General features: G+C 39.5%; 1 pseudogene; it reads left to right on the plus strand.

Annotated features, from left to right (window-relative positions):
• LOC129560777 (ralBP1-associated Eps domain-containing protein 1 pseudogene) lies at nt 1-26,238 on the plus strand (annotated as a pseudogene).
• The last annotated feature ends 600 nt before the right edge of the window (nt 26,239-26,838 follow it).

A 26,838-nucleotide genomic window follows, 5' to 3' on the forward strand; every position in this document is an offset into this window, starting at 1 on the left:
ATGCACGTCCACGCAAACACAAACACAGGTAAGAAATCATCTTAATGTCTTTTGGTGTATTAGTTTCTTATTGCTGTTGCAACAAGTCACCACAAATTTAGAGGCTTTAAACCACACAAATGTATTACCTTATAGTTCTGGAGGTCGGAAGTCTATAGCAGGCCCACAAAGCTGCTTCCTTCTCGAGGTTCTAGGGAAGGATCTCTTTTCTTGCCTTTTCTAGTTCTATAAGCCACCAACAGTCTTGGGCTCATGGTCACATCCTTTATATTCAAAGCCAAGAGCACATCAGTTTCCAAAGTTTCTTCCTCTTTCTATTCCTCTGCTTCCAACATCACATTGTCTTCTCTGTATGTGAGACTCTCTTGACTCTTTCTTACAAGGATCCTTGTGATTATAATGGGCTTGCCTGGATAATTTTACACTCTCAAAAATCGTTAACTTAGTCATGTATGCAAGGTCCTTTCTGCTATATATGGTAACGTGCTCATAGATTCTGGAGAATAGGACACAGATATTGTTGGGGGTGGATATTATTCAGTCTAGCGCAATTAGGCACTAAGAATTTTAGTATTATATATTTAAATGAATATATATATATATTTAAATGAATAAAGATAGGTTTATTGAACTTGCTACATGAAATGCACTTCAGAGGTATAAATATACAATGGGAGAAGTTATAGAAAGATACATAAAAGTTTGGGCAGCCTAAGGAATTGTTGATAATTGGTAAACTAAGTAGGTTGCTGGCATATTCTGATTATGGGAAGTTGCTGTGGGATCAGTTATATATGATCTTAGTCACAGAACTAAGGCTGAATGAGTTAGACTACAACTATTTGAAAAGACACTGATGCTGGGAGGGATTGGGGGCGGGAAGAGAAGGGGACGACAGAGGATGAGATGGCTGGATGGCATCACCGAGTCAATGGACATGGGTTTGGGTGGACTCCGGGAGTTGGTGATGGACAGGGAGGCCTGGTGTGCTGCAGTTCATGGGGTCGCAAAGAGTCGGACACGACTGAGTGACTGAACTGAAAGTAACTTCTGCTTATTTTATAAATAAGATTTAAGACTTTAAAAGATAACTGGCACTTCTGATTTCTGGTCATTCAATAAACAGACGTTGCCACTCCATCCTGACAAGTTGAACAAACTAAAAAATCAAGAATTTTAGATCCATTAGGGAAGGGAGGTAATAGGACAAACCTCTCTGCCAAAGCCTGACAGGCAGATACAGAGGAGCACAACTTCTTGGGGCAGAAACCCACCTCTGTAGGAACCACTACTGGGCTGGGAAAACCTGAACTATAATCAGTGAATCACTGGATCTCAGTGTACAAGCCTGAGAGAGAAAATCTCTATGAGAGTCCCAGTCTTTGGGGATGTCACTACACTTTTGTGAGTTTAACCTCCACTTTAGATCCCATGGACATTAAAAGGATAAAAAGGGAATACTCCATACAAAGATATTAATAACCTAGATCAGGGGTCCCCAACCTCTGGATCTAATGCCTGATCATCTGAGGTGGAGCTGAAGAAAAGATTAGAAATAAAGTACCCAAAGTATAATACACTCGCATCATACTAATCTGCCCACCCCCCACAAGTCAGGGGTTAAATTGTCTTCCAAGAAACTATAAACTACAGAGAAAAATCAAATGATAATATCAATAGATTGATAGAATAAATATGGAATAGAAATAGGTAAACAGAAAGATACAATATACAGATAGAAACCTACATAGAAGAGTAACATTTCATATTATATTTTGTGGAATGGTTACCCAAAAAGATGTTTGAATTCTTTTGATCGTAGGACACTTACCAATATTTTTGGTGATTTTCTTATAAAATTTCACTCTTTGATTCTTTCTATCATTCCTTAAATGATTTGGTTCCTAGATATTGTATCTTTCTGTTTACCTATTTCTATTACATATTTACTTTCTGTTTACCTATTTTATTACATATTTACTTGACAAACAGAACACCTGTCTATTATAGAAATTATCAGTAAACTTGGAATAGAAAGGAACTTCCTCAATTTGATAATGAACATCAGTTAAAAAAAAAAAAATCTACACCTACCACAATGAATTAAAACCCTGCCAGTTCTTCTGTTAAGATGGGGAACAAGGCAAAGATGTCCCTTCTCACCACTGCCTTTTATTATCATACTGGATATCCTAGCTAATGCAATAAGATACCAAAAGGGAAAAAAAAAAGAAATACAGATTGTGATGTAAGAAGTAAACTGTGTCTGTTAGCAGAAACCATGATCTTCTATAGGAAAGTCTGAAAGAGACACACACAACCCTCCTGAACCTAGTAAGTATGTATAACAAAGTTTCAGGATGCAAGGTTAATATGTGTCAATCATTTACTTCTCTACTAGTAAACAAGTGGAATTTGAAATTAAAAACACAGTTATCATTTACATTAGCAACCCAAACCACGAAATATTTAGCTATAACAAAGTATGTACAAGATCTATGAAGAAAACTACAAAATTTATAAATAAAGAATAAGGATTTATTCCACCTTTTCAGTATAAATATACCTCAGGAGAGCCAAAAGCTGATAAGAATTCTTTTTGTATGTAAAAATTGCATTTTAACAAAGAAGGAATAACAAAATGAAATGTCGCTATTATACCACTTTCAATGAAAAATGATAAAATGAGCATAATTCTCCTTCTTTCCTTCTTAAGCAAGTTTGAATTGGGTTTCTGCTACTTGCTATGTGTTAGGCAGTGTAGTGGGAAATATACTAATACATTTTTAGGATTCACAATGGATGCCTGGTAACATTTCTTTTATAACGAAAGCCTCTGTAATAGGAGAACTCAGTCAGCTATACAGCAACCTGACTTAAGCTCAGAAAGACATTTCTGATGAGTCGTCATTGCTCCATTCAATACACTGTTAAGAACACTGTGAAAATGATAAGTAAATGTTAATTTTTGTCCTTGATTGTTGTAACAAAGAGAAAACAGAAAAAATAATTAGACGGGAACAGAGTATAACCTACACAGAGCAGTAACATTTCATACTATATTTTGTGGAATGGTTACCCAAAAGTATGTTTGAATTCTTTTGATCGTAGGACACTTACCAAACTTTTGGGTAATGTTCTTATAAAATTTCACTCTTTGATTCTTTCTATCATTTCTTAAATGATTTGGTTTCCAGATATTGTATCTTTCTGTTTACCTATTTCTATTACATATGTAGTATGGTTCTCAGAATAGAAAAATAATATGCCAAGTATAATCTCATCAGTGATTCTTCTGGGACTCCTGCTTTCACTGACACCAGTGAGCAAATATTTTACTTCCATTTGTGATTTTGAGCTTCCTACATAGAGTTTTCCAGGCTTGGTATCTGGTCAGGATATTCAGGATCTGGGTAGACAGGGGAAACAAGATAATGCAGTACTTTTAAACCAGAAATGTAGAGCCACTAAATTTGATTTTAAAAAATGGATTTGAATATAGATAATCTAAGCAAACAAGAGTTGTTCAAGAATGGAAGAATTGGACAAGTGGTACAACTTGAAATTTCCTCTTCGGTCAGCACTAAAAGTTACATTTAACCATGGTATGTTTTACATGCTGTCTAGCTTCAGACTTTGAAAGCTAATTTATTCAAATTTTCAATTAAAGATCTGAGTTATTTTTTCTCTTAGTAACTGTGTTTATGTTTTCTTAGTAACTGTGTTTACGGTTTCATCTCCTTTAGACATATGAATTTAATTCTATAAATCTGTACATAGAGCTTTATATGTAACCACTAGGACCTCCATAATTTGGCAATGGGGTCTCAAAGTGTCAGACACAACTGAGGGACTGAACTGAATTGAACTGAACTGAATTTGGCAATAGAAATCCTTTCCATTGGTACCCAACTAATATGCTGTGTATCACTCCAGGTTTTCTGTTATTCATTGCACTGATAAACATATAGTCCATGTTTTATATACAATGATAATTAATGTTAGGAACAAGAACTGTGTTCTGTGCAAAAACCCAGGACTTCTGCCTTGGTGTCCTTTTTCCCTGTTTCTGCTAGATGTGCAAATCTTACCTGGCTGCTTCAACCTAAACCATGCCGTGGGTCCAACCTGCTTGCCAGCAACTATATGCCTGACATCTAACTCTAAGTACAAAAGAACATGTCCACCATCCGTGCTTAGCCTTATGCATCATCACCACTAATCTCCCCCTATAAATAGTCATGGTGTATAAGTTGAACTTGTTGTTTAGTCACTCAGTTGTGTCTGATTCTTGGCGACCCCATGGACAGAGGCACACCAGCTTCCCTGTCCTTCACCATTTCCCGGAGCTTTCTCAAACTCATGTCCATTGAGTTGGTGATGCCATCCAACTATCTCGTTCTCTGCCGTCCCCTTCTCCTCCTGACTTCAATCCTTCCCAGTACTAGTCGAACCTGAATTTGCCAAATTACACTGGGTATAGTAAATTGAAATACTATCATCCAGTCTCTTCCATTGTCTGAAAACTAACTTTTTCCTAATCCCCATTTTACACATTTTTGCCTTTCTTGTTAGGTCACTACTGAACCACAGAGTATCTTGTGGTGAGTCCATATCACATGTGAGTAGATTTAGGGATTCACAGAAAAAATATATATAAGAAAATAATAAAATATTAAAAACAAATGATTAATCTCACTGAATGTTTACTACACGTTGCATATTTTTTGAAATGTTTTGCATGTATTCATTTAATTATCACAACAAGAACATGAACTATCCTTATTTTTCAAATGAGGAAATTAATTGATGCATGGAGTAAATTTCTCCTTTTAAAACTAGGCTTCTCTTTGATTTGTTGAAACTTCTCCATTTTAAGAGAACCAAGTGTTTCCAAAATCACCTTAGTATGTGAATATCCTTTCTGCTTATTCTAATCAATCATGGGTTACACTGCACTTTTCATTTTTCTTAGCATTTTTAAACATCTTATTTAATTTGTGGCCATTTCAGTCCTTGCATTTACTTTTTTTCTAATTGTGGTATTTCTCTTTATTTCTCTTTTTGTATGACTTATTTCCCTTTATAACTCAAGCATATTTGTATAATTATTGGGCACTCACATCGGTTTTTTAAATTTTATTTTCCTTCTCTCTTCACAATGAATTATATAATAAAAAATGCAGTGCTTTCCACCGTGGTGAGCCATGTTTCCTTTATAGTGACAGTTGTTATGGGATTATTTCTGTACTTTGAAATCTAATTTGAGATAAACATTTGCCAATATCCAGAACTATGTCTTATATGTCATTCTGGAAGTTTTTAAAGTCTTCCCTCTATCTCAGGTATATCAAGATACGATTTGCTGTGGGTTATATTTTGTTCATTGTACAGAGCTTTCAGTGAGTCTATTCAATCAGGAACTTCTTTCCTTCAGGTGAGGGAAAATTTCCTTTCTCAGCAATACTGTCGTCACCCCAATCTCTTTTGCTCTCCCTTTTTGAAATTCCTATTAGTCAAATGTTGTTATCCCAAGTAAATAACCTTCTGTTATTATATATATATCTTTCTCTTGCCTTTAGTATATGTCCTGGGATGTGGGAAACTATGATTTATGTGTTTTTTTTTTTTTTTTTTTTTGAGCTATACACTGGAGAAGAGGTCATTTGGGGCTTCCCGGGTAGCTCAAATGGTAAAGAATCTGCCTGCAGTGCAGGAGATCAGGGTTCAGTCCCTGGGTCGGGAAGATCCCCTGGAAAAGGGCATGGCAACCCACTCCAGTATTCTTGCCTGGAGAATTCCAAGGTCAGAGGAACCTGGCCGGCTACCAGTCCATGGGGCCGCCAGAAGTCAGACATGACTGAACAAGTAACACACACACACACACACACACACACACGTGTCACTTGACTGCTTAGTGTCTTGGAGGTTACCTGGGGGTTTAAATGATTCTCACATAGGTACACCTACATGAGTCCCATGTTTACTCCCCTTTACCTCACATTCATAGATTCCTGTATGTTGGTATAGTTTCTCCATGGTAAATTGTCTGACAGCTCATTTGATCCTTCCTGTTGGGAAACTGAAGTTTGACTTCACTTTTATTTCTGATGAGTCCATCACATAATTTAATCTTTTCCTCATCATACCGTGATTTGGATTTACAAATGTTTCCCCATGAGTTAGTGATTTTGTTTCTTATCTTCCTTGAAATTTCTGAGTGATTTTGAAATCAAGATTGTCAGGATTATTAGAGATGCACCGCTCTCAGTTGACCATTTTTATTTTCTTCTTGTCTCCAGGGCTTGGCATCTGCTGTTCTTTCTTCAGAGAAAGACTCACCTTATAGCATCCTTTACTTCTCTATTATAGCGATATTCACACTTGGTAGTTATTTTACAAATGCCTGTCTTAACACAAACTTTGGGACCCCAGGAGAATAAAGTCTTGCTGTGTTTGTTCTTGTCTCCCCTTTCTCAGTGCCTCTCAGTAAGTATATGTTGAAAGGATAAATGTGTCTTTTTGTGACTCGATTCTCCATCCCCATGTGGACCAGTGGAACTGGAGGGGAGTGAGGTTGATGACTCTGGGCAGGCTTTCTGTCATGTCTTGGATTCACACTCCAGAAAGACAGCCTAAGAGCCAATTATCCATGCCATCTCTGCATATGGCTGTCACCATATGCCTCAGCAGAAAGTCACCAGACACAAATACACCATCATTTCTTCCTGGAATTTTAACAGTGTGCATACATCTGTTATTGCTCATGGATTTTATTATTGTTTATTGCTGTTTTGTAGAGTGCCCTGATTTTCTCTAAGAGAAAATCTTCATATGTGTGTCTTGGAGATGCTGCCTACTCTTTTTTATTTATCTACTCTTCCAATATCCTTTTTGATCTGTCAACTTCTCAATGACATTTTAAACTCTTCCTCCCCTCCTTAGACACTCTTTCTCCTCACCCATTTTCCTGGAGTATTTCTTCCATCTGGTTTAAGAATTTTTCATCTTCTTTAATAAATCAGAGGATAGGGATGTTTTATAAATGCTTTCTCTTTTTTCCCTAGTCAAGAGATCAGCCTCCATCTATAATATTTGGAATAGGAAATAGCCTTGAACAGGAGGAGGTTTGATTAAATACAGTACATCCTATGTTTTCAGAAACAGTTCCACCTGTGCCCGTGTGGGTCTTGCTAGTCCTGGGGATAGGTGGCCATGTGACAGCTATCAAGAAAGATGATTTTAAGCCTTCCAGTCTTTCGTTCCCAGTTTCCTTAATCTTAATGTATTTATGGATGGATGCCTATGCTTTCAAATATACAGTATCATACATAACCTTGTAGATCTATACGAGCAAATTTGAAAAATTCTCCCCTTCACCTCTAACAGTCATATTTACTTGTGCCTACTCGCCAGAGGATTCTTGGAAGTCACCTTTTCTTTCACAAGAGAAGGCTCTAAGAATTGTAAAAGCACTCATCTTGCCACTTCTCTCACTTGAACTCAAACAGCTTTAAATTATCTAATAATTTTCACACTTTGAAAGCTGACTCTGAAAAATAGAAGGATTTACAATGACCGTCTGTTGCTATTTCTTTGTCCTGTACCATTATAAATGAGGCTGTAACTCACAGGGATACATGGATGTCCCATTTGGCACATTCATCCCCTGCAAGTCATCACTGAAGGTAGGACAGGTGCTTTCCTTAACAATTTTCAACCTGCTGTTAGTGGGCTCACAAGTTGACTTCCAAATAGACCCAGAAATGAATAAAGTTTTATCCTTGGTAGCATTTTCCTCATTTCTCTCAACTGAACTTAGAAATGAGTCCACAGAAAGAGAAACCTGGGTTAGTAAAATATGATGTTGTGTGCACGTATCATTCTTTGCCCCCAGTGGCAATCCATTTATTGTTTAGAGAATGCAAAGCATGTATTTATCTATTCTCACATATTCCATAAATGAGAGCACCCCAACCAACAGGAAGAATAAAGTCTTTGCGTTTTGCATGGTACCTTCAGATTAAGGAATCTGGCATTTGTCTTTCCCCTTTTGGGCCCTCACCTTTCAAGGTCCTTAGCCAAACTGATGCTGATGTATTGAAATAAAGCAAAGACTCCCCAATTGTTGTTGCCTTTGCTCAGAGCAAGTTTGTCAAACACTATAGGGCTGTGAAAGGAAAATATATCTTCCTGATCCTTACAGTGTTGAGCTTATTTTCTGAAGCGTGAGATTTGATTACTCATTTCTCCAAGTAGAATCAGTGATACCGTTTGTCAGAAAAGGAGTTGAGCTCTTTTTTTGGTTTAAAGAGCCAGGCAAGATTTTAAAACTATGAATTCTGCAAGGTAATAATTTTCTGGGTGGCATAGAATTATTTTGCTTGCTGTTGCATATATGTTGCAATCTACATTATTGGTCCATATAATCTTGCTTTTCTCAGCACTGTCTAGGGGGCTAGATTAGAAAGTATTGGTACAAGAAAGGAGAAGCAGCATTTTGGACAACAATCTTTCCACTTCTTGTCCTATTAACAGCTATATTTTATTGGGGGTATAGGAGACAGGTCTTAAGGTAGAATTGTTCCTTCCTTTGCAATCCGTAGTTTAACATGAAAGGTAGGTATATAAATGTTCTAGGCTCACTGGAATATGGTTGGTGCTTAGTATGTGCTAGGGCCTCCAACTGACGTTGTGATTATTGTCAAATAACTGTCCTTAACTGAGTGATCTGGAAATGCATGTTGGGGTTGTAGCAAAACCTCAACAGACTGGTAAACTCTTTCACCAGGAAAAGTTTCTATAAACCTTTCAGTAAACCTCCCCATCCAGGTTTCACCCAGTTTCTCCCTGAATTCCTCCTAAGAGAGGAAGCTTACTACTTCTTGAGGCAACCAATGATGCTGTTGACACTTTATCAATTATTATTAGCTTCTTTCATCTATTAAGCCAAATCTGCTTCATTTTCACTTCTACTCCTGCCTCTAACCCTATGAAAATCATAAATAATGAGCTTCTCCCTCTTACACAGTATGTTATTTTTTGTTCAGAACAGGATTAATTATTTCTCCTGTGTTTCCGTAGCATGTACAACTTAGATAATGCATTAACTTAAATGATCTCATTTGACCTGCACAGTGACCTTATAAAGAAGATGATATCATTATGCCAGTTTTATAGCTGAGGAAACTGAGCATTAAAGGGGTAAAATTACTTGCCCCAAACTACTCAACTCTCACATAAAACAATAGTTCAAACCTCATCTTTCTGACCACTTTTTCAGCTCTATTCTCTTCATAACAATGAAGAGTTTCTGGAACCTTCATTCATGGTGACAAATAGTGACAAAATATCACCATTTCCTAGGTGATATTTACCATGCTTATTTTCTAATGGCAAGGCTTGCAAAACCAAACACTTAGGCATGGCCTGTCCAGTGCAGAATTCAGTGAGGTGATCCTCTACCCTGTGCAAACGGAGAGTGACATCATTTAGTCACTTCAAGGCCACAATCCCTTCCTGAGCCTCCCTTCACACTGTTGACCCATGCTGAACTTATAATTAACTTAGAGTTTGCTCTCCTGAGATTACAAACAATTCATGACTTCTTTTTCCTATTGTACAGTTAATTTTGAAATACTAATTTCCACCAAATACTTCATTAATTCTACCAATATGTCAAGATTTTTAAAAATTTGGTTCCATGTCCTAAGTTTATGGTACAACTGAAATGACAGGCTTTTTATCTGACATCTAACAGAGCATTTTCCAGTGGATTGCAGTTGTCTCTCATATTTATTATGTATTCTCAGGAAGGGCTCAGTGAACAAGAACAAATGATGTATTTTATTTATCAAGAACTTTCAGTACCTTATGCTGAATAGAAGATTGGGAAATTTAAGGCAATATAAGTAGCCAGTGACAGAGATGAATTTTGTTCAGATCAGTCACTCAGTCGTGTCTGACTCTTTCTGATCCCATTGACTGCAGCATGCCAGGCTTCCCTGTCCATCAGTAACTCCCGGAGCTTGCTCAAACTCATGTCCATCCAGTAGGTTATGCCATCCAGCCATCTCATCCTCTGTTTTCCCCTTCTCCTCCTGCCTTTGATCTTGTGCAGCATCAAGGTCTTTTCAAATGAGTCAGCTCTTCGCATCAGGTGGCCAAAGTATTGGAGCTTCAGCTTCAGCATCAGTCCTTCCAATGAATGTTCAGGACTGATTTCCTTTAGCATGGACTTGTTGGATCTCCTTGAAGTACAAGGGACTCTCAAGAGTCTTCTCCAACACCACAGTTCAAAAGCTTCAGTTCTTTGGCACTCAGCTTTCTTTATGGTCTAACTCTCACATCCATACATGACTACTGGAAAAACCATACCTTTGCCTAGACAGAACTTTGTTGGCAAAGTAATGTCTCTGCTTTTTAATATGCTGTTTAGGTTGGTCATAGCTTTTCTTCCAAGGAGAAAGAGTCTTTTAATTTCATGGCGGCAGTCACCATCTGCAGTGATTTTGGAGCCTCCCAAAATAAAATCTCTTACTGTTTCCATTGTTTCCCCATCTATTTGCCAATCATGGGTGTTCATTGGAAGGACTGATGCTAAAGCTGAAACTCCAATACTTTGGCCACCTCATGCGACGAGTTGACTCACTGGAAAAAACTCTGATGCTGGGAAGGATTGGGGGCGGGAGGAGCGGGGGACGACAGAGAATGAGATGGTTGGATGGCATCACCGACTCGATGGACATGAGTTTGAGTGAACTCCGGGAGTTGGTGATGGACAGGGAGGCCTGGCGTGTTGTGATTCATGGGGTCGCAAAGAGTTGGACACGACTCAGCGACTGAACTGAACTGAACTGAACTGAACTGAATGGGACTAGATGCCAAGATCTTAGTTTTCTGAAGGTTGAATTTTAAGTCAGCTTTTTCACTCTCCTCTTTCACTTTCATCAAAAGCCTTCTCAGTTTCTCTTTGCTTTCTGCCATAAGGGTGGCGTCATCTGCGTATCTGATGTTATTGATATTTCTCGTGGCAATCTTGATTCCTGCTTGTGCTTCATCCAGCCCAGCGTTCCTCATGATGTACTCTGCATATAAGTTAAATAAGCAGGATGACAATATAGAGCCTTGACATACTCCTTTCCCAATTTGGAACCAGTCTGTTGTTTCATGTCTGGTTTAACTGTTGCTTCTTGACTTGCATACAGATTTCTCGGGAGGCAGGTAAGGTGGTCCGGTATTCCCATCCATTTAAGAATTTTCCACAGTTTGGTGTGATCCACACAGTCAAAGGCTTTGACTTAGTCAATAAAGCAGAAGTAGATGTTTTTCTGGAACTCATCTTTCCAAAGGATGTTGGAAACTTAATCTCTGGTTCCTCTTCCTTTTCTAAATTCAGCTTGAAATTCTCGGTTCATGTACTGTTGAAACCTTGCTTGAAGAATTTTCAGCATTACTTTTCTAGTTTGTGAGATGAGTCCAGTTGTGTGGTAGTTTGAACATTCTTTGGCATTGCCTCTCTGTGGGTTGGAATGATATGCAGCACTCTTTAACTATATTTCTCAGGTATAGCTATTCTGCCTATCCTTAGAATGACTCTTTAGATGAAAATATATAACAAGGTTTCAATTAAAAATTATAAATTATTATCAAGCCTGGGACAAGTAATAGTATTTAAAAATAAATACCTTTTACTCAAAAGAACTCATTAGTGGGTTCACATTGGAGTGTCAGTTTGAATTATTGGAAGGAACTCTATACCTGATTTCAAAGCTAGTAAATGGTATGAGATAACTGTACTATAAAAAGCAACATGTTTTTTATTAGCTGGGATGCTTTTATCATTTTTATTTCAAGTTTGTTTTCTCTCCTTTCTTATTGAAGTCATTTTTGAGAAATACTGACTGTTTCATCTTTGAGAAAAGAAATTGGGCCTGGGGGATGAGTACCCATCCAGCATCTGGCTTAGGACAGGCTCTGGGAAAGGGAGTGAGAAGGTCAGAAGGGAACTGAAGGTCATGGGAACATCAAGACCATTTAAGCAATAGCCTATCTCCTCCTGGATGATTTCTTCTTGAAAGATTTCTCTGAAACCCAGGAAGCCACAGATTCAGGTTTGCAAAGGGAGGATGTTTTCCATGTGAAATTAAATCACAGAGATAATCTTTTCAGAAATTAACATCACTTGTGAATCATAGCCAGACTTTAGAATTGAGTTTGTGCTCATTTTTGACCATTTTATAGTTCCTTGATTTAACTGTTTATGGTTGGCTGTGGTGAGCACCTAACAATAACAGATATAAACCCAATCTTTCCTCCCAGCAGTGACCACCACCTGTTACCTTGGTGCAATGCCAGGGGTCTCCTGTGTGGGTGAGTCTTCTCCAATTAGATGGGTAAACCCTAAAGTGTACAGAGTCTTCTCTTTTTATTAACTTCTTTTAAAGAGCTAATTAGATGGGAAGCCTACAAGAAAAGCAAAGTATCTTGTATAGGCTGTGAATCCTAAATAGTAGGGATTTAACCTTGACAAATGTTGATGGGATTGAGCACAAATTTTGGAAACACCCAAGGGTTTGTGGGTCAATAAAACCCTTTAATGGTTTAACTGATTTTCAGGACATAGGGCTTTCCAGGACATCAGGGGAGTACTAACTGCATGTGGAGTACAACAGTGTGTTTCAAATCTGCAGTTGCCTAAAATTCAGAAGACTTTGCCCAATAGATGTTTTGGACACATGACAACCCTTTCACATAACCACTCCAGAGTGGCCATCAGACTCTAACCCACCTCCAGATGTACCAGTGATAGCTCTATTACATTTCTTGCAACAACTAACATCTCACAGGAAAACTTGACATGTTAACCGTGAGATGAATCATCCTAAACCTGAAATGTCATATCGCTCCAGAAAAGCTAAATACCATGTAATTCTCTACTGGATCATTCATCAATTCTTGGCCACTGTCATTGACAGATTATATTAAAAGAAGATGTGATACCATTTTAAAACATAAAGTAACATCTGTATCAGGAAAACTATTGCTATAGGTGAGGTCATTCAGCTAGAACTTTTATGGTTTTTTTTCAAGGTTTTAGCATAAAACTCATGAAAACATGACATCCTTAGGTGGACTGTAGTAATTTTCTCTATAACTCAGCATCTCTTTCATTTAATGATATATTTTGTCAAATTTTCACTGTCAACAACAGCTTGTTTACATCCAGTTAGTATACACATTTTTAAACTGAAGATACCATGGTTGGAATAAATTATGATTGCAAAAATGAGCTGGTAAATTTCAGACTAATGATCCATTAGATCAAGTATAGATTTTAAATAGCATTACCTCTAGCACCATCATTTTCTCAGTTCAGTTCAGTTCAGTTCAGTCGCTCAGTCGTGTCTGACTCTTTGCGACCCCATGAATCACAGCACGCCAGGCCTCCCTGTCCATCACCAACTCCCGGAGTTCACTCAAACTCATGTCCATCGAGTCGGTGATGCCATCCAGCCATCTCATTCTCTGTCGTCCCTGACTCCTCCCACCCCCAATCCTTCCTAGCATCAGACTCTTTTCCAATGAGTCAACTCGACGCATGAGGTGGCCAAAGTATTGAAGTTTCAGCTTTAGCATCAGTCCTTCCAATGAACACCCAGGACTGAGCTCCTTTAGAATGGACTGGTTGGATCTCCTTATAGTCCAATGGACTCTCAAGAGTCTTCTCCAGCACCACAGTTCAAAAGCATCAATTCTTTGGCGATCAGCTTTCTTCACAGTCCAACTCTCACATCCATACATGACTACGGGAAAAACCATATTCACCACAAACTTGAAATGATTATTTAGAATTATAGCATTCATTAATAGCAAAACTAGAAGTTAACCAAAGTTCTCTTAACTACACATGTATAGAGTTAAAACCTCAAGAGGATATGTCAGATCCCCTGGTGACATTTATATGGTAAATTAGTTTAAGAGCATGAGCTTTGGAACCAGGCAACCTGGCTTTTAAACATTGACTTTGCTGATTACCAGGGCCATTATCTGATAAATTAAATTCTCAGAGCCCTAGTTTCCTCCATCTATATATTCCATAGACACAGAAATAATAGTATCACCCCTATAATGATGTTTCCAGAAGTATAGGAGAATGATTCAATAGCCTAGTTTTAGATTTCTCCTTTCTCCTTACTTCTTTTCCTGTTGTCAGGATACATACATTTAATGAACCACAGTTCACATTTCAACTTGACAATCTTTCTCAGAGGTAAGTTTAATATTTATTTACTCATTCATTCAACAATTATTTAATGTTCATAAAGATTATAATCTGAGATGGGAAAAATGGCTTATACAAAGATAACCAGCTCTTCAATAAAGAAAGGTCCAAATGTGGTACAGAAACTTTCCACCCTGACAACAGGCAGTATGAGATCAGGGTTAAGAGTCTTAGTTTTGGGATCACACTGTGTGTGAAACATGGTTTAGCCACTCATCATCTATATTATCTTGAGTAATTACTCAGCTGCTCTGGATTTTAGATGTTTTGATTGCAGACTGTAAATAATGCCTACTTCATAAGACTGTGAGAGCATGATTACTATTACATGCAAGTCAATTGTAATAAGTGCATATTTATTCCACATTTCCCATGAAGTGATGGGACCAGATGCCATGATCTTACTTTTCTGAATGTTGAGCTTCAAGCCAACCTTTTCACTCTCCTCTTTCCCTTTCATCAAGAGGCTTTTGAGTTCCTCTTCACTTTCTGCCATAAGGGTGGTGTCATCTGCATATCTGAGGTTATTGATATTTCTCCCAGCAATCTTGATTCCAGCTTGTGCTTCTTCCAGCCCAGCGTTCCTCATGATGTACTCTGCATATAAATTAAATAAGCAGGGTGACAATATACAACCTTGACGTACTCCTTTTCCTATTTGGAATCAGTCTGTTGTTCCATGTCCAGTTCTAACTGTTGCTTCCTGACCTGCATACAGGTTTCTCAAGAGGCAGGTCAGGTGCTCTGGTATGCCCATCTCTTTCAGAATTTTCCACAGCTTATTGTGATCCACACAGTCAAAGGCTTTGGCATAGTCAATAAAGCAGAAATAGATGTTTTTCTGGAACTCTCTTGCTTTTTCCATGATCCAGTAGATGTTGACAATTTGATCTCTGGTTCCTCTGCCTTTTCTAAAACCAGCTTGAACATCTGGAAGTTCACGGTTCATGTATTGCTGAAGCCTGGCTTGGAGAATTTTGAGCATGACTTTACTAGCATGTGAGATGAGAGCAATTGTGTGGTAGTTTGAGCATGGGAGATAAATGGGGAAACAGTGTCAGACTTTATTTTTGGGGGCTCCAAAATCACTTTAGATGCTGAATGCAGCCATGAAATTAAAAGTCCCTTACTCTTTGGAAGGAAAGTTATGACCAACCTAGATAGCATATTTAAAAGCAGAGACATTACTTTGCCAACCAAGGTCCGTCTAGTCAAGGCTATGGTTTTTCTGGTGGTGATGTATGGATGTGAGAGTTGGACTGTGAAGAAAGCTGATCGCCGAAGAATTAATGCTTTTAAACTGTGGTGTTGGAGAAGACTCTTGAGAGTCCCTTGTACTGCAAGGAGATCCAACCAATCCATTCTAAAGGAGCTCAGTCCTGGGTGTTCATTGGAAGGACTGATGCTAAAGCTGAAACTGCAATACTTTGGCCACCTCATGTGACAAGTTGACTCACTGGAAAAGACTCTGATGCTGGGAGGGATTTGGGGCAGGAGGAGAAGGGGACGACAGAGAATGGGATGGCTGGATGTCTTCACTGACTCAATGGAATTGAGTTTGAGTGAACTCCAGGAGTTGGTGATGGACAGGGAGGCCTGGCGTGCTGTGATTCATGGGGTGGCAAAGAGTTGGATATGACTGAGCAACTGAACTGAACTGAACTGAACTATTCCACATTACTAGTATCAGTTGAATTCAGTTCAGTTGCTCAGTCGTGTCCAACTCTTTGCGACCCCATGGACCACAGCATGCCAGGCCTCCCTGTCTGTCCATCACCAACTCCCAGAGCTTGCTCAGACTCATGTCCATTGAGTCGGTGATGCCATCCAACCGTCTCATCCTCTGTCATCCCCTTCTCCTGCCTTCAGTCTTTTCTGGCATGAGGGTCTTTTCAAATGAGTCAGTTCTTTGCGTCAGGTGGCCAAATATTGGAGTTTCAACTTCAACATCAGTCCTTCCAATGAATATTCCAGATTGATTTCCTTTAGGATGGACTGCATGGATCTCCTTGTAGTCCAAAGGACTGTCAAGAGTCTTCTCCAACACCACAGTTCAAAAGCATCGATTCTTTGGTGCTCAGCTTTCTTTATAGTCAAACTCTCACATCAAAAATCCATAGCTTTGACTAGATGGACCTTTGTTGGGAAAGTAATGTCTCTGCTTTTTAATATGTTCTCTAGGTTGGCTATAACTTTTCTCCAAGGCATAAGCATCTTTTAATTTCATGGCTGCAATCACCATCTGCAGTGATTTTGGAGCCCCCCAAAATAAAATCAGCCACTGTTTCCACTGTTTCCCCATCTATTTCCCATGAAGTGATGGAACCAGATGCCATGATCTTAGTTTTCTGAATGTTGAGTATTAAGCCAGCCTTTTCACTCTCCTCTTTCACTTTCATCAAGAGGCTCTTTAGTTCCTCTTTGGTTTCTGCCATAAGGGCGGTGTCATCTGAATATCTTAGGTTATTTTTTTTTCTCCCGGCAATCTTTATTCCAGCTTGTGCTTCATCCAGCCCAGTGTTTCTCATGATGTACTCTGCATATAAGTTAAATAAGTAGGGTGACAATATACAACCTTGATGTACTCCTTTCCCTATTTGGAACCAGTCTATTTTTCCATGTCCAGTTCTAACTGTTCCTTCATGACCTGCATACAGATTTATCAGGAGGCAGGTAAGGTGGTCCAGTATTCCCATCTCTTTAAGAATTTTTCAGAGTTTGCTGTGTTCCATACAGTCAAAGGCTTTGTCCTAGTCAGTAAAGTAAAATTAGATGTTTTTCTGGAACTCTCTTGCTTTTTCAATGACCCAGTAGATGCTTGCAATTTGATCTCTGTTTCCTTTGCCTTTTCTAAATCTAGCTTAAACATCTGGAAGTTCATGGTTTACGTTGTTGATGCCTGGCTTGGAGAATTTTGAGCATTATACATTACAAGTATACTTATTATGTAAAACAAATACACAGTGCAAGTATACAATGCTTAGCATATATTTGCTAGACAATATTTAGTAAATAATAAGTGCTTACTTGGGCTTGCTTGGTGGCTCATCAGTAAAGCATCTGTCTGCAGTGGATGAGATGCAGATTCAGTCCCTGGGTCAGAAAAATTCCCTGGAGAAGAGAATGGCAACCCACTCTAGTATTCTAGCCTGAGAAATCCCATGAACCAAGGAGCCTGGCAGGCTACAGTCCATAGGGAAGCCAGTCAGACGTGACTTAGTGCTAAACCACCATCAAGTGCTTACCCTCAATAATATTATTGTTTACATGAAGATCAAGATTTAAATATGTGTGTTTGATATAGAGTACGTATTTGTTATGAGTATAGGTAGATTATTCCAACCATGAAAAGTGCTGAAGAGAGACATGCTTTGCAGTTTACTGTAAGATAGAGAGTTGGCCCCGATATGTTCCAGAGAGAAAACCTTAGTAGCAGCACAAGATCAGATAGTAGCTATCAGGGGTAGGGGAGAGAAAAAGGGATAATAACATGGTTGTTCTAACATTTGGTTTTATTGAAGAGTACATTTATCTTTAGGTTGCTTATCATTGTAATCACTATAATGAAATTTGACCTATACATCAGTATATTATGCTTTTTTATGAGAATCTAATTAGAAAAGGCCAAACCAACTAGAGACAGATGATCATTAGCATCTATCCTTCTCTTCCTGAGTTCCTTGAAAATGGATCTATAAAACTTCCATTGGTTTTAGGTCAAGCTTCTCAGGAAATTCTTTTTTTAACACTTTTTATTTTATATTGGAGTATAGTTGGTTAACAATGTGGTGATACTATCAGGTGTATAGCAAAGTGATTCAGTTATACATATACATGTATCTATTCTTTTCCAAATTCTTTTCCCATTTGGGCTGTTACATAATATTAAGGAATGCCTATGAAGGTAGTACAATTCTTTTCTCTCATCAAATTGATGGTCTGAAGGAAAACAGATTTGAATGTAAGAGGAAGATAGAACAGGTTTTACAATGAATTGCCTAAGGTTTTGAGAATTTAAAGGTAGAGCAGGAGAGATTAGGTGGACACAGAACCATCTGGGAGCCCCATCTTACATGTTGCATTATTGCCAGAGCATTCTTAGCATTCTAGAGGGAGCCAGGCAGGCGGATGCCTGCTGCTGAGCCTGTGTTGCCTGCCACTAAAGATGACAGACCCTGAAGCTAAAAAAGATATGAGAGAAAGGAAACCATGTTCTCCAGATTTTTGGGGTCAGTTGTTGTTCAGATGTCATTAGATTAATACAGAAAATAGAAACTTTGCCTTTGATAAAGATTTTTGAGTTGGGAATCTGAGCTTGGAATTAGGGGGAAGTGGGAAACCTATGCAGTTTTTGTTTCTTTTATAAGATCTGTCTGCAAGTTAAATTTGTTTTCCTTAGCTTCAGAATTGAGTTTTCAACAATTCTTATTAGTTTATCATTATTATTTTTCTATCATGATTGCATCTACATTACACTCAATCGTTATATTTTACTGGAAAACAGTTTTTTCCTCAGATTTTCTCAAATAGAACCTTTTTTCTTCTGATTTCTTAGTGGCTACATAAAGGATTTCATCCTAACAAGATACTTCCTTTAGGCTGGAGAGATAGGCACTGATGTTAGAAGCATGAATCCTTGCAATTGAGGAGAAAAAGACAAGAATGAATGTGACAGATGAATTTACTAGCTGTGCCGACTGACCTTTGTAATGGCACCCAGGCAATCTAGCATGCAATGGCAAACTTAGCTAAGGGTTAGCTATTGTTGTTTTCAATGAAGATGTAATATAGTGGAGGAAGTAGAAATGATACACAGGACTTGAAATTCAGTGGAGGACAGGAATGAGGTTCCAGGCCACCCTTCCTTTGAAAGACCAGTGTTTGGGGATAGAGAGATTAGGATCTGCCTCCTAAGGACAAAGGGATTGAAAGAGCTATTTAGTGGTTATTGTCATGTAGGCGTTGGTGCTTCTAAGACTATAGGGAATTGGAATGATAGGCAAGGTAATGTAGACTAGTAGAGTTAACCTAGCACAAAGACCTTGGAGAGTACATGGTCAACCCTACAGGCTTGTTGCCCGAAATCCAGCTCCACTGAGCACTTGGATTTAGTCAACAAAAATGATACTAGATAATAAGAGCTGGTGGATTGAAGATACTGAATGACTAAGTCAACATTGTTTTCAATGATGCAAATGATGAACCTGAACCTATGCATATGGCCTCAAGAATTCCTAGAAGGAAGGCCTTGATAAATACTAATAGTAAGAGGGATTAGGAAGGGAAACTTGTTTAACATTTGCCCAATATACTATCAGTAGGCACTTAAACTGCATTACTTCATTGACTATTAGTAAATTCTGAGTATTATTATCTTTACATTATTGATGTGATGAGATTCAGAATGTTAGATATTGGTGTACTATTTGAAATACATACTTTGGGTCCCATACCATGATGTATCCATATTCATGGCCCATGTTATGTTGAGAGGGACCAAAAGTGGACATTCTCAGCATACGTTCACATACACATCATTTACCTTAAGAGATCTGGTATAAAATTTATCAGAAACTATTTTGTGTGCTATGGCAGCGGTCCCCAAACTTTTGGTTACAAGGGACTTATATCATGGAAGACAGGTTTTCCACGGATTAGGGTAGGGGTTGGTTTCTGGATGATTCAGTTCAGTTCAGTCACTCAGTCATGTCTGACTCTTGCAACCCCATGTACTGCAGCATGCCAGGCTTCCCTGTCCATCACCAACTCCTGGAGCTTGCTCAAACTCATGTTCAAGTCAGTGATGCCATCCAGCCATCTCATCCTCTATTGTCCCCTTCTCCTCCTGCCTTCAATCTTTCCTGGCATCAGGGTCTTTTCCAGTGAATCAGTTCATTGCATCAGGTGGCCAAAACATTGGAGCTTCAGCTTCAGCATCAGTCCTTTCAATGAATATTCAGAACTGATCTCCTTTAGGATGAACTGGTTTGATCTCCTTGCAGTCCAAGGGACTCTCAAGAGTCTTCTCCAACACCACAGTTTAAAAGCATCAATTTATCAGTGTTTAGCTTTCTTTATAATCCAACTCTCACATACCATACATGACTCCTGGAAAAACCATAGCTTTGACTAGATGGACCTTTGTCGGCACAGTAATGTCTCTACTTTTTAATATGCTGTCTAGGTTGGTTATAGGATGACTCAAGTGCATTAAATTTATTGTGCACATTAATGCTGCTGCTGATATGACAGGAGGTATCAGTCTTTGGCCCGGAGGTTGAGGACCCTTGCTTTATGGAATTATAATGGAACCATCTTGTATGGACAATCACCTAGTTGCAGAGTACACTAGTCTCTATTACATGCCCTTTAAAGAATTCAGAGAGACATCTTTGTCTTCATGGTGGGAGGCAGACTAGATGAATACACAGATTGCCCTATAAGCCTGTCCCCCTCAAAAGTTCAAGATGTATTCATGGAATTAGGATTGAGCCTTGTCACTATGAAGAAAAAGATTACAACTCAAAGACCCTTGAAAGAGAACTTAAGAATCTTAAGTCAGGTAAAACTCCGAAAGGCTCTTTGAAAGCATTAAACTGCAGAAGTGTATTCTGATAAAAAGTGAGAAACGGGGACAACCAGAAGCACATAAAAGATTAAAATGCCAGTTATAGGAACAAATGACTTCAAAAAGGATTAAATTAAGATATAAAGAGCAGAGGGATTTGTGCAGCTCAGATTGTAGGTGAAAGTTATGAAAGTTTTCTTCACTAATTTGTCAGCCTGAATGTCATTTAGACTGTTATGGGTAAATTGGATACTAATAATCAGTTTGAGCTTTTAGCTCAGATGTCCAATTACTTCTGCATCAGTAAATACCAAGGAAGCTCTCTCATTCCATTCCTTTGTTGGTCTGGAAAGAGATTGGCAATTGGATAAACTTTCTTTAGTTGCTATTTTGTATGCTTAATATTTACACAAAAATTGGTCAAATATAGTACCAGAAAAGCCCAAATCAAATTGAATTTTTGGAGCTACAGAGTAATAAAAAATAATCACTCTTTGATGCAGTTAATATTTATAGAGTAGTACTCTATGCTAATAGTAATTACGGGGTGACAGTGGTCCATGCCTTCGTTGATCTAACAGTCTAGCTTTATGGAAGCAACAACAAAGATAAATATCAGACTGCAACTATGGCAAGGACAATGATTATGAGTTAAGCACATTTGAAATTGGCTTCCTTGTGTGCTGAGAAGGCTTCCCTAGGGACACAATTTTCATTCTTGAATCTTCTGAAAGATGTTGTTGTTTAATCACTAAGTCATGTCTGACTCTTTGTGACCCCGTGGACTATAGCCTACCATGATCCTCTCTCCATGAGATTTCCCAGTCAAGAATACTGGAGTGGGTTGCCATTTCCTTTTCCAGGGATCGAAACTGCATCCTCTGCATTTCCTGCATTGGAAGGCAGATTCTTTACCATTGAGCCTCCTGGGAAGTCCTCTGAAAGATGAGTAGGTTTTAACTAGAAAAAAAAAAAAATGGGAAGAGTTCCCCCAATAGAGGCATAATATTTTAATATTTGCAAAGTTTTCTTGAGTCAACTGGAAGCAAAATGAATGTGTGAAACCTAAAGGAGTGAGTCAGAGAGACCAAGAGGTAGGGAGCTTGGTATAGGAAAAGGTTAGAGAATATGTAGAGACTAGTAAAGTCATGCTCAAAATTCTCCAAGCCAGGCTTCAGCAATATGTGAACCATGAACTTCCAGATGTTCAAGCTGGCTTTAGAAAAGGCAGAGGCACCAGAGATCAAATTGCCAACATCCGCTGGATCATGGAGAAAGCAAGAGAGTTCCAGAAGAGCATCTATTTCTGCTTCATTGACTATGCCAAAGCCTTTGACTGTGTGGATCACAATAACCTGTGGAACATTCTGAAAGAGATGGGAATACCAGAGCACCTGACCTGCCTCTTGAGAAACCTATATGCAGGTCAGGAAGCAACAGTTAGAACTGGACATGGAACAACAGACTGGTTCCAAATAGGAAAAGGAGTACGTCAAGATTGTATATTGTCACCCTGCTATTTAACTTATATGCAGAGTACATCATGAGGAACGCTGGGCTGGAAGAAGCACAAGCTGGAATCAAGATTGCTGGGAGAAATATCAATAACCTCAGATGTGCAGATGACACCACCCTTATGGCAGAAAGTGAAGAGGAACTCAAAAGCCTCTTGATGAAAGTGAAAGAGGAGAGTGAAAAGGTTGGCTTGAAGCTCAACATTCAGAAAACAAAGATCATGGCATCTGGTCCCATCACTTCCCATCTGGTTTCCCCAAATAGATTGGGAAACAGTGGGAGCAGTGTCAGATTTTATTTTTTGGGGCTCCAAAATCACTGCAGATGCTGATTGCAGCCATGAGATTAAAAGACGCTTACTCCTTGGAAGGAAAGTTATGACCAACATAGATAGCATATTAAAAAGCAGAGACATTACTTTGCCAACCAGGGTCTGTCTAGTCAAGGCTATGGTTTTTCCCATGGTCACGTATGGATGTGAGAGTTGGACTGTGAAGAAGGCTGATCGCCAAAGAATTGACGCTTTTGACCTGTGGTGTTGGAGAAGACTCTTGAGAGTCCCTTGGACTGCAAGGAGATCCAACCAGTCCATTCTAAAGGAGATCACTCCTGGGTTTTCATTGGAAGGACTGATGCTAAAGCTGAAACTGCAATACTTTGGCCACCTCATGCGACGAGTTGACTCACTGGAAAAGACTCTGATGATGGGAGGGATTAGGGGCGGGAGGAGACAGGGATGACAAAGAATGAGATGGATGGAAGGCATCACCGACTCGATGGACATGAGTTTGAGTGAACGCCGGGAGTTGGTGATGGACAGGGAGGCCCGGCGTGCTGTGATTCATGGGGTCGTGGAGAGTCGGACACGACTGAGCAACTGAACTGAACTGAACTGAGACAATGCAGGGGACATCTTTTGAGCTCCACATGGATGCTACTGGCTGATGTGGTTATTTAAATTTGGATTTAAAGTAATTAAAATTAAGGAGAATTAAGAATTGAGTTCCTCAGTTGAACTTGCTACATTTCAGGTGCTCAATTTACTGTTTGCAGCTAGTAATTTGGCCACCTTATGCAAAGAGTTGACTCACTGGAAATGACTCTGATGCTGGGAGGGATTGGGGGCAGGAGGAGAAGGGGACGACAGAGAATGAGATGGCTGGATGGCATCACCGACTTGATGGATGTGAGTTTGAGTGAACTCCGGGAGTTGGTGATGGACAGGGAGGCCTGGCGTGCTGTTGCTTCATGGGGTCACAAAGAGTCGGACACAACTGAGCGACTGAACTGAACTGAGACACCATATTGGAGAGTTCAGGGAACATTTCCGTTATTGCAGGAAGTTCTACTGGATAGCACTATGTTTGGTTTAGGTTTACCTTAAGAGCAATGGGAAGTCACAGACACATTTTCTTTAAAGCTGAAGAGTGGAGTGATGTGACCAGAAGGCACATTTTGAAAAGGATTTGATAGCTATAGAATGGAGGCAAGTTTGGCTGGGGAAAAGCGAATTGTATTTAAGTAGACAAATTAAAGGGCATCCCTAGTGGCTCAGAGGTAAATAATCCACCTGCAATGAAGGGGCTGCAGGAGATGTGGGTTTGATCCCTGGGTCAGGAAGATCCCCTAGAGAAGAAAGTATAAATACAGTAAAGGACCTTCCTCTGCCAAGATTTGTTGCTTCAAAGAATGAACAGGAATCTCGTCATGCAACCTCATATTCTTCAGATTCTGAAAATCAAGGGTCTTACTCTGGTGTAAACCCCCCACCGCCTGGCAGGGGACAAGTGAAAAAGGTGTCCACAAGCCATGATACTGTCCAGCCTCATGCATCTGTAGATCAGCAGGAACCTGCGTTCCCAGTAGTTTCACCACAGCAGTCTCCACCAACTTCTCCACACACATGGAGGAAGCAAAACCGTCATCCCAGTGGAGGAAACAGTGGGAGGTCTCTTGCAGAACCTGGGCCATTCTGGTCTCCCTTTGGTAAAGCACAGTCAGGTTCTCCTGCTGGTGATGCAGTGTGGTTAGGACATTCTCCACCTCCACTTCAAGAAAACTGGGTCAGTTTTGCAGTTATTCCACCAACCAGTACTCTTTTAACCATGCATCCTGCTTCTGTCTAGGACCAGACAACAGTACGAACTGTAGCCTCAGCTACAACTGCCAATGAAATTCGTAGGCAGTCCAGTAGTTGTGGCGATCCTTGTGAAATAACAGATGAACAAAGACAGTACTATGTAAATCAATTTAAAACCACTAAGCCTGATCTAAAGAGATTCATTCCTGTTTAGCTGCAGGATCTACAGCTAAAGAGTTTTTTTACAAAATTGAAACTTCCTATTCTTGAACTTTCTCATATTTGGGAACTCTCTGATTTTGATAAAGATGGAGCCTTGACAGTGGTTGAGTTTTGTGCTACATTTCATCTGGTAGTTGCTAGGAACAATAGCTATGACTTACGAGAAAAACTCCCTGAAAGCTTAATGCCGAAACTGATTGATTTGGAGGATTCAGCTGATGTTGGGGATCAGCCAGGTGAGGTAGGTTATTCAGGCTCTCCTGCAGAAGCTCCTCCAAGCAAATCCCTGTCAATGTTGTCACTAAACCAGACTTGGCCCCAGCTGAATCAGAGCAGTGAGAGACATTTAATGAAAGCTCTTCAAGCTCACAAACTCGGACCCAGTTTGATTCTAACGTTGCACCAGCTGATCCTGATACTGCTATTGTTCATCCAGTTCCCATTTGTATGACTCCAAGCAAAATCCACATGCAGAAGAACTTAGAAGTTAGAAGAAATGGCAGTGATCGTACTAATTCCACAAAGCCCATTGCTTGTGAAACTATCCGACCTTTCAGAAGAAAATAAATTCATCAGTGAAATTTCCTTCTGGGAATACTGTAGCAGATGGTTACAGTACTTCAGACTCTTTTACTTTGGATCCAGAACAGATTGGAAACAATGTAACTCGTCCAAGGTCTCATTCAGGAACCTCACCTAAAAACACTGCACCACCACCTCCACCTCCAAGGCCTAAGCCCTCTCATTCTAGATCATCATCTTTAGGTATTCAGTTCCGTTCAGTTCAGTCACTCAGTCATGTCCAACTCTTTGCGACCCTATGAATCACAGCATGCCAGGCCTCCCTGTCCATCACCAACTCCCGGAGTTCACTCAAACTCGTGAATCGGACCTTTTCCATCACAACAAGGAAGTCACAGACTGGAGCTGTTGCCCAACCTCCTGCAGTGCCTCCAAGACCACAGCCCTCACAGGCTCCTTGTTCTGTTGTGCATCGCCCAGTGGATGCCAATGGCCTAGTAACTCACACTCGCACCTCACCTCAGCAGATACCAGAACAACCAAATTTTGCAGATTTCAGACAATTGGAAGTATTTGCTGCAAACGAAGAACAGATGATGAAGCCGAGAAACATCCAGAGGTCCTGCTGTTTGAAAAAGCTTCTGATCCCACAAGTTCTTTTTGATTTGCCAAAACAGATAGTAAAATTGAAGAAAAGACAGCTGATAGTGCTCCCGCCAATGTGAGCAAAGGCGCAACACCTGTTGCTCCACCACCGAAACCTGTTCGAAGGAGATTAAAATCAGAAGATGAATTAAGGCCAGAAGTTGATAAACAGGCACAGAAGACAGGTGTCCTAGCTGCTGCTCTTGCATCACAACCTTCTCTTCCTTGGTCGGTTGGGAAAGATAAGAAAGCTATTCAGGTATCAATTAAACGCAGTAAAGAAACCAACACATTTTGGCTAGATTGAATAGTGAATTGCAGCAACAGTTAAAGGATGCTCTTGAGAAGAGAATTTCCCTGGAAGTTCAAATGGAACAGCTTCGACCATTCTCTCACCTATAAGCCAGTTGCCATTAACTGTGAGCATATCCATTTTTAAGCGGTTTTGGGTTCAAAGCCAGTTTGGAGATCCAGACATTCAGCTCACTGCTTCATTCAACATTAAATTTTATGATTCTGTTTTGTCCTGTATATTCACCATTGTATTTAAGTATCTTTTATTTTTTTTAATTTCAACAATAAAAGGGTCAGGATGACTTTAAAAAAAGCGCTACCCACTCTGGTATTCTTGAGTGGAGAATCCCATGGACAGAGGAGCCTGGTGGGCTACAGTCCATAGAGTTGCAAAGAGTCAGACACGACTGAAGCAACTGAGTATGCATGCACATAGCCAATTTAAAAAGCTATATAGGGACTTCCCTGGTGGTACAGTGGCTAGGACTTCGAGCTCCCACTGTAGAGGGCTCATGTTAAATCCCTGGTCTGGGAACTATATCCAACATGCCGCAACTAAAGATTCCACATGCAGACAGAGATCAAAGATCCCGTGTGCCACCACCAAGACATGGCTCAGCCAAATAAATATATTTTTTTGAGCTATTACAGTCTTCTAAGAAAGAGGCTATGACAGATGGGAGATGCAGGAAGTGGAAAGAATGTATG

The sequence above is a fragment of the Moschus berezovskii genome, chromosome 10, assembly GCF_049115385.1.
Source record: "Moschus berezovskii isolate FMDL1 chromosome 10, NW_MosBer_1.0, whole genome shotgun sequence".
Taxonomy (NCBI): Eukaryota; Metazoa; Chordata; class Mammalia; order Artiodactyla; family Moschidae; genus Moschus; species Moschus berezovskii.